Source organism: Ranitomeya imitator, chromosome 9 (assembly GCF_032444005.1).
Source record: "Ranitomeya imitator isolate aRanImi1 chromosome 9, aRanImi1.pri, whole genome shotgun sequence".
Lineage (NCBI taxonomy): Eukaryota > Metazoa > Chordata > Amphibia > Anura > Dendrobatidae > Ranitomeya > Ranitomeya imitator.
Window position 1 is genome coordinate 74,450,968 of NC_091290.1, and position 15,029 is coordinate 74,465,996.

The following is a 15,029-nucleotide window of genomic DNA, read 5'->3' on the forward strand; positions in this document are numbered from 1 at the left end:
GTATTAAACTGACAAGGATTTTAAGCTGAAATGGCTTCAGGAATTGTTGGGTTTTCTTCCTGAATCATCTTTTCTTTTGTTTTCAGAATTTCCTAAAGCAGTTTGCAAACATTTTTGGTGGTATTTTTATAAAATTATTTTGGGAACCTTTTGAGTCTATTTTTGTGGCGCTTCTTTGTAGCTCACAAAACGCACTAAAAGTCACTCAGGAACCTTGAAGGAGTTTTTCTAACCTTCCCATTAAATTGTATTATAAGTATGGAGCTATTCGAAATGAAAAACACCTGAAAAATGATATGCTTATTTTAGTTAACCCCTTGGCATTTTTGGAAACTTGATGTGGTTAAAAGACACCCAAAAGCCTGATCATATGAACAGCAAGTCTTTTTTACGTGGAAACTAATTTGTTCAGTGTTTTCAGCATTTTCATAGTAATTTTCAGGATGATTTTGGAGTGGACCCACTGAAAATCCGCCTTATAAAGAGGTAAAAGTCTTAAACTGTACATGATTCCCATTGATGATGACTTTAAATCAGATTTTTATATTTTACTGGTACCTGGAACTTTGTTTCTATTTTCTGAGATGTTTTCCAAAGGGATAATCACTGCTCTTGATCATGGTGCTATAAGAAAAGGTGTGTGAAACTCATCAATAGTCAATGTCTGAGTAGTCGTGGCCGAGTGGTTAAGGCGATGGACTAGAAATCTATTGGGGTTTCCCCGCGCAGGTTCAAATCCTGCCGACTATGAATATGTTCCTATAGTTTTTTTGTCTGATTACCTGAGAAGATAAATTTGCGTGTGTCCTGGTTTATCACACATGAAGGTGATATGCAAACTTTAGACAGGGTTTCTAGAACCAGACTGACTTGATTTTCGGATGTATTTTTTTATAAGCCGATCTGACGCTGCATTCCACGTGTGTCAAGCCACTAATTAAAAGAAGCGCCATGAGTGCCACCAGGTAAGTGGTGCTTCTCCCTCTTTTGTCTAGCAGTCACAGACCACTGCTGTGGCAGATGTACTGGGACATGCACTTTGATTTGCAACAACCATGAGTTATCTCTTGGAATAAACTTTTTACCACACAATGAAAATTTTTTTGCCACTTCTGGATGAACAGCTTTCTAACAGTATAAGTTTTGCAATTATTTTTTTTCTTACCCTGTTTCCAAGTAACAGATCCAGCACTCTATTTACTAGCCACTTTTCATCCACATTTAAAACTGTCCTTGTTGAGATATCATGGAACCCTTGGCACACTTGTGGAATAAAAGTTTAGGAGATATTAATTTACCATTGTGCATTAATTGTAGATTTGCACTACAGCTTTAGAGCCTGTATTCACCTTCATTCATGAGTTCAAATGTGCTTTTTAGCACAAAAACTGCAGCCAGGTGTTTTTTCATGTGGTTCCATGGTGTAATGGTTAGCACTCTGGACTCTGAATCCAGCGATCTGAGTTCAAATCTCAGTGGAACCTGGGCAGCTCTTTGTACATATGTTTCAGTTTTTCCGCTTACACTGAGTTCTCCTGTGCCCAAGTTTTAACATAAAAAGAGAGTTAAAATCAACATGCCAAAAAAAGATTTGAATGTTCCAAACATCCATGGAGTGATCACTTTGAGTTGTATGGCCAAATCCACCTATGAAGCAGGATTACCGAAACTTAAAATTGACTTTATGATACAACACTCTTACGAATTGTGTCACACAAAGCAACCATACCCTATGATTTATGTCAATGTTCACATAACACTTTTTCCAGGTGTATTAAACTGACAAGGATTTTAAGCTGAAATGGCTTCAGGAATTGTTGGCGTTTTCTTCCTGAATCATCTTTTCTTTTGTTTTTCAGAATTTCCTAAAGCAGTTTGCAAACATTTTTGGTGGTATTTTTATAAAATTATTTTGGGAACCTTTTGAATCTATTTTTGTGGCGCTTCTTTGTAGCTCACAAAACGCACTAAAAGTCACTCAGGAACCTTGAAGGAGTTTTTCTAACCTTGCCATTAAATTGTATTATAAGTATGGAGCTATTCGAAATGAAAAACACCTGAAGAATGATATGCTTATTTTAGTTAACCGATTGGCATTTTTGGAAACTTGATGTGGTTAAAAGACACCCAAAAGCCTGATCATATGAACAGCAAGTCTTTTTTACGTGGAAACTAATTTGTTCAGTGTTTTCAGCATTTTCAGAGTAATTTTCAGGATGATTTTGGAGTGGACCCACTGAAAATCCGCCTTATAAAGAGGTAAAAGTCTTAAACTGTACATGATTCCCATTGATGATGACTTTAAATCAGATTTTTATATTTTACTGGTACCTGGAATTTTGTTTCTATTTTCTGAGATGTTTTCCAAAGGAATAATCACTGCTCTTGATCATGGTGCTATAAGAAAAGGTGTGTGAAACTCATCAATGGTCAATGTCTGAGTAGTCGTGGCCGAGTGGTTAAGGCGAAGGACTAGAAATCCATTGGGGTTTCCTCGCGCAGTATATATAGTTATGTATATATACTGTCCTGCCGACTACGAATATGTTCCTATAATTTTTTGTCTGATTACCTGAGAAGATAAATTTGCGTGTGTCCTGGTTTATCACACATGAAGGTGATATGCAAACTTTAGACACGGTTTCTAGAACCAGACTGACTTGATTTTTGGATGTATTTTCTATAAGCCGATCTGACGCTGCATCCCACGTGCGTCAAGCCACTAATTAAAAGAAGCGCCATGAGTGCCACCAGGTAAGTGGTGCTTCTACCTCTTTTGTCTAACAGTCACAGACCACTGCTGTGGCAGAAGTACTGGGACATGCACTTTGATTTGCAACAACCTTGAATTATCTCTTGGAATAAACTTTTTACCACACAATGAAAATTTTTTTGCCACTTCTGGATGAACAGCTTTCTAACAGTATAAGTTTTGCAATTATTTTTTTTTCTTACCCTGTTTCCAAGTAACAGATCCAGCACTCTATTTACTAGCCACTTTTCATCAACATTTAAAACTGTCCTTGTTGAGATATCATGGAACCCTTGGCACACTTGTGGAATAAAAGTTTAGGAGATATTAATTTACCATTGTGTATTAATTGTAGATTTGCACTACAGCTTTAGAGCCTGTGTTCACCTTCATTCATGAGTTCAAATGTGCTTTTTAGCACAAAAACTGCAGCCAGGTGTTTTTTCATGTGGTTCCATGGTGTAATGGTTAGCACTCTGGACTCTGAATCCAGCGATCTGAGTTCAAATCTCAGTGGAACCTGGGCAGCTCTTTGTACATATGTTTCAGTTTTTCAGCTTACACTGAGTTCTCCTGTGCCCAAGTTTTAACATAAAAAGAGAGTTAAAATCAACATGCGAATAAAAGATTTGAATGTTCCAAACATCCATGGAGTGATCACTTTGAGTTGTATGGCCAAATCCACCTATGAAGCAGGATTACCGAAACTTAAAATTGACTTTAAGATACAACACTCTTACGAATTGTGTCACACAAAGCAACCATACCCTATGATTTATGTCAATGGTCACATAACACTTTTTCCAGGTGTATTAAACTGACAAGGATTTTAAGCTGAAATGGCTTTAGGAATTGTTGGCGTTTTCTTCCTGAATCATCTTTTCTTTTGTTTTTCAGAATTTCCTAAAGCAGTTTGCAAACATTTTTGGTGGTATTTTTATAAAATTATTTTGGGAACCTTTTGAGTCTATTTTTGTGGCGCTTCTTTGTAGCTCACAAAACGCACTAAAAGTCACTCAGGAACCTTGAAGGAGTTTTTCTAACCTTGCCATTAAATTGTATTATAAGTATGGAGCTATTCGAAATGAAAAACACCTGAAGAATGATATGCTTATTTTAGTTAACCGCTTGGCATTTTTGGAAACTTGATGTGGTTAAAAGACACCCAAAAGCCTGATCATATGAACAGCAAGTCTTTTTTACATGGAAACTAATTTGTTCAGTGTTTTCAGCATTTTCAGAGTAATTTTCAGGATGATTTTGGAGTGGACCCACTGAAAATCCGCCTTATAAAGAGGTAAAAGTCTTAAACTGTACATGATTCCCATTGAAGATGACTTTAAATCAGATTTTTATATTTTACTGGTACCTGGAATTTTGTTTCCATTTTCTGAGATGTTTTCCAATATGATAATCACTGCTCTTGATCATGGTGCTATAAGAAAAGGTGTGTGAAACTCATCAATGGTCAATGTCTGAGTAGTCGTGGCCGAGTGGTTAAGGCGATGGACTAGAAATCCATTGGGGTTTCCCCGCGCAGGTTCAAATCCTGCCGACTACGAATATGTTCCTATAATTTTTTGTCTGATTACCTGAGAAGATAAATTTGCGTGTGTCCTTCACACATGAAGGTGATATGCAAACTTTAGACACGGTTTCTAGAACCAGACTGACTTGATTTTTGGATGTATTTTCTATAAGCCGATCTGACGCTGCATCCCACGTGCGTCAAGCCACTAATTAAAAGAAGCGCCATGAGTGCCACCAGGTAAGTGGTGCTTCTACCTCTTTTGTCTAACAGTCACAGACCACTGCTGTGGCAGAAGTACTGGGACATGCACTTTGATTTGCAACAACCTTGAATTATCTCTTGGAATAAACTTTTTACCACACAATGAAAATTTTTTTGCCACTTCTGGATGAACAGCTTTCTAACAGTATAAGTTTTGCAATTATTTTTTTTTCTTAACCTGTTTCCAAGTAACAGATCCAGCACTCTATTTACTAGCCACTTTTCATCAACATTTAAAACTGTCCTTGTTGAGATATCATGGAACCCTTGGCACACTTGTGGAATAAAAGTTTAGGAGATATTAATTTACCATTGTGCATTAATTGTAGATTTGCACTACAGCTTTAGAGCCTGTATTCACCTTCATTCATGAGTTCAAATGTGCTTTTTAGCACAAAAACTGCAGCCATGTATTTTTTTTGTGTGGTTCCATGGTGTAATGGTTAGCACTCTGGACTTTGAATCCAGCGATCTGAGTTCAAGCCTCAGTGGAACCTGGGCAGCTCTTTGTACATAAGTTTCAGTTTTTCCGCTTACATTGAGTTCTCCTGTGCCCAAATTTTAACATAAAAAGAGAGATAAAATCAACATGCCAAAAAAAGATTTGAATGTTCCAAACATCCATGGAGTGATCACTTTGAGTTGTATGGCCAAATCCACCTATGAAGCAGGATTACCGAAACTTAAAATTGACTTTAAGATACAATACTCTTACAAATTGTGTCACACACAGCAACCATACCCTATGATTTATGTCAATGTTCACATAACACTTTTTCCAGGTGTATTAAACTGACAAGGATTTTAAGCTGAAATGGCTTCAGGAATTGTTGGCGTTTTCTTCCTGAATCATCTTTTCTTTTGTTTTTTAGAATTTCCTAAAGCAGTTTGCAAACATTTTTGGTGGTATTTTTATAAAGTTATTTTGGGAACCTTTTGAGTCTATTTTTGTGGCGCTTCTTTGTAGCTCACAAAACGCACTAAAAGTCACTCAGGAACCTTGAAGGAGTTTTTCTAACCTTGCCATTAAATTGTATTATAAGTATGGAGCTATTCGAAATGAAAAACACCTGAAGAATGATATGCTTATTTTAGTTAACCGCTTGGCATTTTTGGAAACTTGATGTGGTTAAAAGACACCCAAAAGCCTGATCATATGAACAGCAAGTCTTTTTTACATGGAAACTAATTTGTTCAGTGTTTTCAGCATTTTCAGAGTAATTTTCAGGATGATTTTGGAGTGGACCCACTGAAAATCCGCCTTATAAAGAGGTAAAAGTCTTAAACTGTACATGATTCCCATTGATGATGACTTTAAATCAGATTTTTATATTTTACTGGTACAAGGAATTTTGATTCCATTTTCTGAGATGTTTTCCAATATGATAATCACTGCTCTTGATCATGGTGCTATAAGAAAAGGTGTGTGAAACTCATCAATGGTCAATGTCTGAGTAGTCGTGGCCGAGTGGTTAAGGCGATGGACTAGAAATCCATTGGGGTTTCCCTGCGCAGGTTCAAATCCTGCCGACTACGAATATGTTCCTATAATTTTTTGTCTGATTACCTGAGAAGATAAATTTGCGTGTGTCCTTCACACATGAAGGTGATATGCAAACTTTAGACAGGGTTTCCGGAACCAGACTGACTTGATTTTTGGATGTATTTTCTATAAGCCGATCTGACGCTGCATCCCACGTGCGTCAAGCCACTAATTAAAAGAAGCGCCATGAGTGCCACCAGGTAAGTGGTGCTTCTCCCTCTTTTGTCTAGCAGTCACAGACCACTGCTGTGGCAGATGTACTGGGACATGCACTTTGATTTGCAACAACCTTGAATTATCTCTTGGAATAAACTTTTTACCACACAATGAAAATTTTTTAGCCACTTCTGGATGAACAGCTTTCTAACAGTATAAGTTTTGCAATTATTTTTTTTCTTACCCTGTTTCCAAGTAACAGATCCAGCACTCTATTTACTAGCCACTTTTCATCCACATTTAAAACTGTCCTTGTTGAGATATCATGGAACCCTTGGCACACTTGTGGAATAAAAGTTTAGGAGATATTAATTTACCATTGTGTATTAATTGTAGATTTGCACTACAGCTTTAGAGCCTGTATTCACCTTCATTCATGAGTTCAAATGTGCTTTTTAGCACAAAAACTGCAGCCATGTATTTTTTTTGTGTGGTTCCATGGTGTAATGGTTAGCACTCTGGACTTTGAATCCAGCGATCTGAGTTCAAACCTCAGTGGAACCTGGGCGGCTCTTTGTACATATGTTTCAGTTTTTCCGCTTACACTGAGTTCTCCTGTGCCCAAGTTTAACATAAAAAGAGAGTTAAAATCAACATGCCAAAAAAAGATTTGAATGTTCCAAACATCCATGGAGTGATCACTTTGAGTTGTATGGCCAAATCCACCTATGAAGCAGTATTACCGAAACTTAAAATTGACTTTAAGATACAACACTCTTACAAATTGTGTCACACACAGCAACCATACCCTATGATTTATGTCAATGTTCACATAACACTTTTTCCAGGTGTATTAAACTGACAAGGATTTTAAGCTGAAATGGCTTCAGGAATTGTTGGCGTTTTCTTCCTGAATCATCTTTTCTTTTGTTTTTCAGAATTTCCTAAAGCAGTTTGCAAACATTTTTGGTGGTATTTTTATAAAATTATTTTGGGAACCTTTTGAGTCTATTTTTGTGGCGCTTCTTTGTAGCTCACAAAACGCACTAAAAGTCACTCAGGAACCTTGAAGGAGTTTTTCTAACCTTGCCATTAAATTGTATTATAAGTATGGAGCTATTCGAAATGAAAAACACCTGAAGAATGATATGCTTATTTTAGTTAACCGCTTGGCATTTTTGGAAACTTGATGTGGTTAAAAGACACCCAAAAGCCTGATCATATGAACAGCAAGTCTTTTTTACATGGAAACTAATTTGTTCAGTGTTTTCAGCATTTTCAGAGTAATTTTCAGGATGATTTTGGAGTGGACCCACTGAAAATCCGCCTTATAAAGAGGTAAAAGTCTTAAACTGTACATGATTCCCATTGAAGATGACTTTAAATCAGATTTTTATATTTTACTGGTACCTGGAATTTTGTTTCCATTTTCTGAGATGTTTTCCAATATGATAATCACTGCTCTTGATCATGGTGCTATAAGAAAAGGTGTGTGAAACTCATCAATGGTCAATGTCTGAGTAGTCGTGGCCGAGTGGTTAAGGCGATGGACTAGAAATCCATTGGGGTTTCCCCGCGCAGGTTCAAATCCTGCCGACTACGAATATGTTCCTATAATTTTTTGTCTGATTACCTGAGAAGATAAATTTGCGTGTGTCCTTCACACATGAAGGTGATATGCAAACTTTAGACACGGTTTCTAGAACCAGACTGACTTGATTTTTGGATGTATTTTCTATAAGCCGATCTGACGCTGCATCCCACGTGCGTCAAGCCACTAATTAAAAGAAGCGCCATGAGTGCCACCAGGTAAGTGGTGCTTCTACCTCTTTTGTCTAACAGTCACAGACCACTGCTGTGGCAGAAGTACTGGGACATGCACTTTGATTTGCAACAACCTTGAATTATCTCTTGGAATAAACTTTTTACCACACAATGAAAATTTTTTTGCCACTTCTGGATGAACAGCTTTCTAACAGTATAAGTTTTGCAATTATTTTTTTTTCTTAACCTGTTTCCAAGTAACAGATCCAGCACTCTATTTACTAGCCACTTTTCATCAACATTTAAAACTGTCCTTGTTGAGATATCATGGAACCCTTGGCACACTTGTGGAATAAAAGTTTAGGAGATATTAATTTACCATTGTGCATTAATTGTAGATTTGCACTACAGCTTTAGAGCCTGTATTCACCTTCATTCATGAGTTCAAATGTGCTTTTTAGCACAAAAACTGCAGCCAGGTGTTTTTTCATGTGGTTCCATGGTGTAATGGTTAGCACTCTGGACTCTGAATCCAGCGATCTGAGTTCAAATCTCAGTGGAACCTGGGCAGCTCTTTGTACATATGTTTCAGTTTTTCAGCTTACACTGAGTTCTCCTGTGCCCAAGTTTTAACATAAAAAGAGAGTTAAAATCAACATGCGAATAAAAGATTTGAATGTTCCAAACATCCATGGAGTGATCACTTTGAGTTGTATGGCCAAATCCACCTATGAAGCAGGATTACCGAAACTTAAAATTGACTTTAAGATACAACACTCTTACGAATTGTGTCACACAAAGCAACCATACCCTATGATTTATGTCAATGGTCACATAACACTTTTTCCAGGTGTATTAAACTGACAAGGATTTTAAGCTGAAATGGCTTTAGGAATTGTTGGCGTTTTCTTCCTGAATCATCTTTTCTTTTGTTTTTCAGAATTTCCTAAAGCAGTTTGCAAACATTTTTGGTGGTATTTTTATAAAATTATTTTGGGAACCTTTTGAGTCTATTTTTGTGGCGCTTCTTTGTAGCTCACAAAACGCACTAAAAGTCACTCAGGAACCTTGAAGGAGTTTTTCTAACCTTGCCATTAAATTGTATTATAAGTATGGAGCTATTCGAAATGAAAAACACCTGAAGAATGATATGCTTATTTTAGTTAACCGCTTGGCATTTTTGGAAACTTGATGTGGTTAAAAGACACCCAAAAGCCTGATCATATGAACAGCAAGTCTTTTTTACATGGAAACTAATTTGTTCAGTGTTTTCAGCATTTTCAGAGTAATTTTCAGGATGATTTTGGAGTGGACCCACTGAAAATCCGCCTTATAAAGAGGTAAAAGTCTTAAACTGTACATGATTCCCATTGAAGATGACTTTAAATCAGATTTTTATATTTTACTGGTACCTGGAATTTTGTTTCCATTTTCTGAGATGTTTTCCAATATGATAATCACTGCTCTTGATCATGGTGCTATAAGAAAAGGTGTGTGAAACTCATCAATGGTCAATGTCTGAGTAGTCGTGGCCGAGTGGTTAAGGCGATGGACTAGAAATCCATTGGGGTTTCCCCGCGCAGGTTCAAATCCTACCGACTACGAATATGTTCCTATAATTTTTTGTCTGATTACCTGAGAAGATAAATTTGCGTGTGTCCTTCACACATGAAGGTGATATGCAAACTTTAGACAGGGTTTCCAGAGCCAGACTGACTTGATTTTTGGATGTATTTTCTATAAGCCGATCTGACGCTGCATCCCATGTGCGTCAAGCCACTAATTAAAAGAAGCGCCATGAGTGCCACCAGGTAAGTGGTGCTTCTCCCTCTTTTGTCTAGCAGTCACAGACCACTGCTGTGGCAGATGTACTGGGACATGCACTTTGATTTGCAACAACCTTGAATTTTCTCTTAGAATAAACTTTTTACCACACAATGAAAATTTTTTAGCCACTTCTGGATGAACAGCTTTCTAACAGTATAAGTTTTGCAATTATTTTTTTTCTTACCCTGTTTCCAAGTAACAGATCCAGCACTCTATTTACTAGCCACTTTTCATCCACATTTAAAACTGTCCTTGTTGAGATATCATGGAACCCTTGGCACACTTGTGGAATAAAAGTTTAGGAGATATTAATTTACCATTGTGTATTAATTGTAGATTTGCACTACAGCTTTAGAGCCTGTATTCACCTTTATTCATGAGTTCAAATGTGCTTTTTAGCACAAAAACTGCAGCCATGTATTTTTTTTGTGTGGTTCCATGGTGTAATGGTTAGCACTCTGGACTTTGAATCCAGCGATCTGAGTTCAAGCCTCAGTGGAACCTGGGCAGCTCTTTGTACATAAGTTTCAGTTTTTCCGCTTACATTGAGTTCTCCTGTGCCCAAATTTTAACATAAAAAGAGAGATAAAATCAACATGCCAAAAAAAGATTTGAATGTTCCAAACATCCATGGAGTGATCACTTTGAGTTGTATGGCCAAATCCACCTATGAAGCAGGATTACCGAAACTTAAAATTGACTTTAAGATACAACACTCTTACAAATTGTGTCACACACAGCAACCATACCCTATGATTTATGTCAATGTTCACATAACACTTTTTCCAGGTGTATTAAACTGACAAGGATTTTAAGCTGAAATGGCTTCAGGAATTGTTGGCGTTTTCTTCCTGAATCATCTTTTCTTTTGTTTTTTAGAATTTCCTAAAGCAGTTTGCAAACATTTTTGGTGGTATTTTTATAAAGTTATTTTGGGAACCTTTTGAGTCTATTTTTGTGGCGCTTCTTTGTAGCTCACAAAACGCACTAAAAGTCACTCAGGAACCTTGAAGGAGTTTTTCTAACCTTGCCATTAAATTGTATTATAAGTATGGAGCTATTCGAAATGAAAAACACCTGAAGAATGATATGCTTATTTTAGTTAACCGCTTGGCATTTTTGGAAACTTGATGTGGTTAAAAGACACCCAAAAGCCTGATCATATGAACAGCAAGTCTTTTTTACATGGAAACTAATTTGTTCAGTGTTTTCAGCATTTTCAGAGTAATTTTCAGGATGATTTTGGAGTGGACCCACTGAAAATCCGCCTTATAAAGAGGTAAAAGTCTTAAACTGTACATGATTCCCATTGATGATGACTTTAAATCAGATTTTTATATTTTACTGGTACCTGGAATTTTGTTTCCATTTTCTGAGATGTTTTCCAATATGATAATCACTGCTCTTGATCATGGTGCTATAAGAAAAGGTGTGTGAAACTCATCAATGGTCAATGTCTGAGTAGTCGTGGCCGAGTGGTTAAGGCGATGGGCTAGAAATCCATTGGCGTTTCCCTGCGCAGGTTCAAATCCTGCCGACTACGAATATATTCCTATAATTTTTTGTCTGATTACCTGAGAAGATAAATTTGCGTGTGTCCTTCACACATGAAGGTGATATGCAAACTTTAGACAGGGTTTCCAGAACCAGACTGACTTGATTTTTGGATGTATTTTCTATAAGCCGATCTGACGCTGCATCCCACGTGCGTCAAGCCACTAATTAAAAGAAGCGCCATGAGTGCCACCAGGTAAGTGGTGCTTCTCCCTCTTTTGTCTAGCAGTCACAGACCACTGCTGTGGCAGATGTACTGGGACATGCACTTTGATTTGCAACAACCTTGAATTATCTCTTGGAATAAACTTTTTACCACACAATGAAAATTTTTTAGCCACTTCTGGATGAACAGCTTTCTAACAGTATAAGTTTTGCAATTATTTTTTTTCTTACCCTGTTTCCAAGTAACAGATCCAGCACTCTATTTACTAGCCACTTTTCATCCACATTTAAAACTGTCCTTGTTGAGATATCATGGAACCCTTGGCACACTTGTGGAATAAAAGTTTAGGAGATATTAATTTACCATTGTGTATTAATTGTAGATTTGCACTACAGCTTTAGAGCCTGTATTCACCTTCATTCATGAGTTCAAATGTGCTTTTTAGCACAAAAACTGCAGCCATGTATTTTTTTTGTGTGGTTCCATGGTGTAATGGTTAGCACTCTGGACTTTGAATCCAGCGATCTGAGTTCAAACCTCAGTGGAACCTGGGCGGCTCTTTGTACATATGTTTCAGTTTTTCCGCTTACACTGAGTTCTCCTGTGCCCAAGTTTAACATAAAAAGAGAGTTAAAATCAACATGCCAAAAAAAGATTTGAATGTTCCAAACATCCATGGAGTGATCACTTTGAGTTGTATGGCCAAATCCACCTATGAAGCAGGATTACCGAAACTTAAAATTGACTTTAAGATACAACACTCTTACAAATTGTGTCACACACAGCAACCATACCCTATGATTTATGTCAATGTTCACATAACACTTTTTCCAGGTGTATTAAACTGACAAGGATTTTAAGCTGAAATGGCTTCAGGAATTGTTGGCGTTTTCTTCCTGAATCATCTTTTCTTTTGTTTTTCAGAATTTCCTAAAGCAGTTTGCAAACATTTTTGGTGGTATTTTTATAAAATTATTTTGGGAACCTTTTGAGTCTATTTTTGTGGCGCTTCTTTGTAGCTCACAAAACGCACTAAAAGTCACTCAGGAACCTTGAAGGAGTTTTTCTAACCTTGCCATTAAATTGTATTATAAGTATGGAGCTATTCGAAATGAAAAACACCTGAAGAATGATATGCTTATTTTAGTTAACCGCTTGGCATTTTTGGAAACTTGATGTGGTTAAAAGACACCCAAAAGCCTGATCATATGAACAGCAAGTCTTTTTTACATGGAAACTAATTTGTTCAGTGTTTTCAGCATTTTCAGAGTAATTTTCAGGATGATTTTGGAGTGGACCCACTGAAAATCCGCCTTATAAAGAGGTAAAAGTCTTAAACTGTACATGATTCCCATTGAAGATGACTTTAAATCAGATTTTTATATTTTACTGGTACCTGGAATTTTGTTTCCATTTTCTGAGATGTTTTCCAATATGATAATCACTGCTCTTGATCATGGTGCTATAAGAAAAGGTGTGTGAAACTCATCAATGGTCAATGTCTGAGTAGTCGTGGCCGAGTGGTTAAGGCGATGGACTAGAAATCCATTGGGGTTTCCCCGCGCAGGTTCAAATCCTGCCGACTACGAATATGTTCCTACAATTTTTTGTCTGATTACCTGAGAAGATAAATTTGCGTGTGTCCTTCACACATGAAGGTGATATGCAAACTTTAGACAAGGTTTCTAGAACCAGACTGACTTGATTTTTGGATGTATTTTCTATAAGCCGATCTGACGCTGCATCCCACGTGCGTCAAGCCACTAATTAAAAGAAGCGCCATGAGTGCCACCAGGTAAGTGGTGCTTCTACCTCTTTTGTCTAACAGTCACAGACCACTGCTGTGGCAGAAGTACTGGGACATGCACTTTGATTTGCAACAACCTTGAATTATCTCTTGGAATAAACTTTTTACCACACAATGAAAATTTTTTTGCCACTTCTGGATGAACAGCTTTCTAACAGTATAAGTTTTGCAATTATTTTTTTTTCTTACCCTGTTTCCAAGTAACAGATCCAGCACTCTATTTACTAGCCACTTTTCATCAACATTTAAAACTGTCCTTGTTGAGATATCATGGAACCCTTGGCACACTTGTGGAATAAAAGTTTAGGAGATATTAATTTACCATTGTGCATTAATTGTAGATTTGCACTACAGCTTTAGAGCCTGTATTCACCTTCATTCATGAGTTCAAATGTGCTTTTTAGCACAAAAACTGCAGCCAGGTGTTTTTTCATGTGGTTCCATGGTGTAATGGTTAGCACTCTGGACTCTGAATCCAGCGATCTGAGTTCAAATCTCAGTGGAACCTGGGCAGCTCTTTGTACATATGTTTCAGTTTTTCAGCTTACACTGAGTTCTCCTGTGCCCAAGTTTTAACATAAAAAGAGAGTTAAAATCAACATGCGAATAAAAGATTTGAATGTTCCAAACATCCATGGAGTGATCACTTTGAGTTGTATGGCCAAATCCACCTATGAAGCAGGATTACCGAAACTTAAAATTGACTTTAAGATACAACACTCTTACGAATTGTGTCACACAAAGCAACCATACCCTATGATTTATGTCAATGGTCACATAACACTTTTTCCAGGTGTATTAAACTGACAAGGATTTTAAGCTGAAATGGCTTTAGGAATTGTTGGCGTTTTCTTCCTGAATCATCTTTTCTTTTGTTTTTCAGAATTTCCTAAAGCAGTTTGCAAACATTTTTGGTGGTATTTTTATAAAATTATTTTGGGAACCTTTTGAGTCTATTTTTGTGGCGCTTCTTTGTAGCTCACAAAACGCACTAAAAGTCACTCAGGAACCTTGAAGGAGTTTTTCTAACCTTGCCATTAAATTGTATTATAAGTATGGAGCTATTCGAAATGAAAAACACCTGAAGAATGATATGCTTATTTTAGTTAACCGCTTGGCATTTTTGGAAACTTGATGTGGTTAAAAGACACCCAAAAGCCTGATCATATGAACAGCAAGTCTTTTTTACATGGAAACTAATTTGTTCAGTGTTTTCAGCATTTTCAGAGTAATTTTCAGGATGATTTTGGAGTGGACCCACTGAAAATCCGCCTTATAAAGAGGTAAAAGTCTTAAACTGTACATGATTCCCATTGAAGATGACTTTAAATCAGATTTTTATATTTTACTGGTACCTGGAATTTTGTTTCCATTTTCTGAGATGTTTTCCAATATGATAATCACTGCTCTTGATCATGGTGCTATAAGAAAAGGTGTGTGAAACTCATCAATGGTCAATGTCTGAGTAGTCGTGGCCGAGTGGTTAAGGCGATGGACTAGAAATCCATTGGGGTTTCCCCGCGCAGGTTCAAATCCTACCGACTACGAATATGTTCCTATAATTTTTTGTCTGATTACCTGAGAAGATAAATTTGCGTGTGTCCTTCACACATGAAGGTGATATGCAAACTTTAGACAGGGTTTCCAGAGCCAGACTGACTTGATTTT

General features: G+C 37.0%; 16 non-coding genes across 16 annotated transcripts; all 16 read left to right on the forward strand.

Annotated features, from left to right (window-relative positions):
• The first annotated feature begins 668 nt into the window (after positions 1–668).
• TRNAS-AGA (transfer RNA serine (anticodon AGA)) lies at positions 669–750 on the forward strand. Its single transcript has one exon. It is a non-coding gene; the product is annotated as a tRNA-Ser (tRNA).
• A 662-nt stretch (positions 751–1,412) lies between these two features.
• Positions 1,413–1,484, forward strand: TRNAQ-CUG (transfer RNA glutamine (anticodon CUG)). Its single transcript has one exon. It is a non-coding gene; the product is annotated as a tRNA-Gln (tRNA).
• A 1,718-nt stretch (positions 1,485–3,202) lies between these two features.
• On the forward strand, positions 3,203–3,274 carry TRNAQ-CUG (transfer RNA glutamine (anticodon CUG)). Its single transcript has one exon. It is a non-coding gene; the product is annotated as a tRNA-Gln (tRNA).
• Positions 3,275–4,231: 957 nt separating this feature from the next.
• TRNAS-AGA (transfer RNA serine (anticodon AGA)) lies at positions 4,232–4,313 on the forward strand. Its single transcript has one exon. It is a non-coding gene; the product is annotated as a tRNA-Ser (tRNA).
• Positions 4,314–4,969: 656 nt separating this feature from the next.
• TRNAQ-UUG (transfer RNA glutamine (anticodon UUG)) lies at positions 4,970–5,041 on the forward strand. The gene has a single exon. It is a non-coding gene; the product is annotated as a tRNA-Gln (tRNA).
• A 957-nt stretch (positions 5,042–5,998) lies between these two features.
• TRNAS-AGA (transfer RNA serine (anticodon AGA)) lies at positions 5,999–6,080 on the forward strand. The gene has a single exon. It is a non-coding gene; the product is annotated as a tRNA-Ser (tRNA).
• A 655-nt stretch (positions 6,081–6,735) lies between these two features.
• Positions 6,736–6,807, forward strand: TRNAQ-UUG (transfer RNA glutamine (anticodon UUG)). The gene has a single exon. It is a non-coding gene; the product is annotated as a tRNA-Gln (tRNA).
• Positions 6,808–7,763: 956 nt separating this feature from the next.
• Positions 7,764–7,845, forward strand: TRNAS-AGA (transfer RNA serine (anticodon AGA)). Its single transcript has one exon. It is a non-coding gene; the product is annotated as a tRNA-Ser (tRNA).
• Positions 7,846–8,500: 655 nt separating this feature from the next.
• TRNAQ-CUG (transfer RNA glutamine (anticodon CUG)) lies at positions 8,501–8,572 on the forward strand. Its single transcript has one exon. It is a non-coding gene; the product is annotated as a tRNA-Gln (tRNA).
• Positions 8,573–9,529: 957 nt separating this feature from the next.
• On the forward strand, positions 9,530–9,611 carry TRNAS-AGA (transfer RNA serine (anticodon AGA)). Its single transcript has one exon. It is a non-coding gene; the product is annotated as a tRNA-Ser (tRNA).
• A 655-nt stretch (positions 9,612–10,266) lies between these two features.
• Positions 10,267–10,338, forward strand: TRNAQ-UUG (transfer RNA glutamine (anticodon UUG)). The gene has a single exon. It is a non-coding gene; the product is annotated as a tRNA-Gln (tRNA).
• A 957-nt stretch (positions 10,339–11,295) lies between these two features.
• TRNAS-AGA (transfer RNA serine (anticodon AGA)) lies at positions 11,296–11,377 on the forward strand. Its single transcript has one exon. It is a non-coding gene; the product is annotated as a tRNA-Ser (tRNA).
• A 655-nt stretch (positions 11,378–12,032) lies between these two features.
• Positions 12,033–12,104, forward strand: TRNAQ-UUG (transfer RNA glutamine (anticodon UUG)). The gene has a single exon. It is a non-coding gene; the product is annotated as a tRNA-Gln (tRNA).
• Positions 12,105–13,060: 956 nt separating this feature from the next.
• TRNAS-AGA (transfer RNA serine (anticodon AGA)) lies at positions 13,061–13,142 on the forward strand. The gene has a single exon. It is a non-coding gene; the product is annotated as a tRNA-Ser (tRNA).
• A 655-nt stretch (positions 13,143–13,797) lies between these two features.
• TRNAQ-CUG (transfer RNA glutamine (anticodon CUG)) lies at positions 13,798–13,869 on the forward strand. Its single transcript has one exon. It is a non-coding gene; the product is annotated as a tRNA-Gln (tRNA).
• Positions 13,870–14,826: 957 nt separating this feature from the next.
• Positions 14,827–14,908, forward strand: TRNAS-AGA (transfer RNA serine (anticodon AGA)). The gene has a single exon. It is a non-coding gene; the product is annotated as a tRNA-Ser (tRNA).
• Positions 14,909–15,029: the final 121 nt, after the last annotated feature.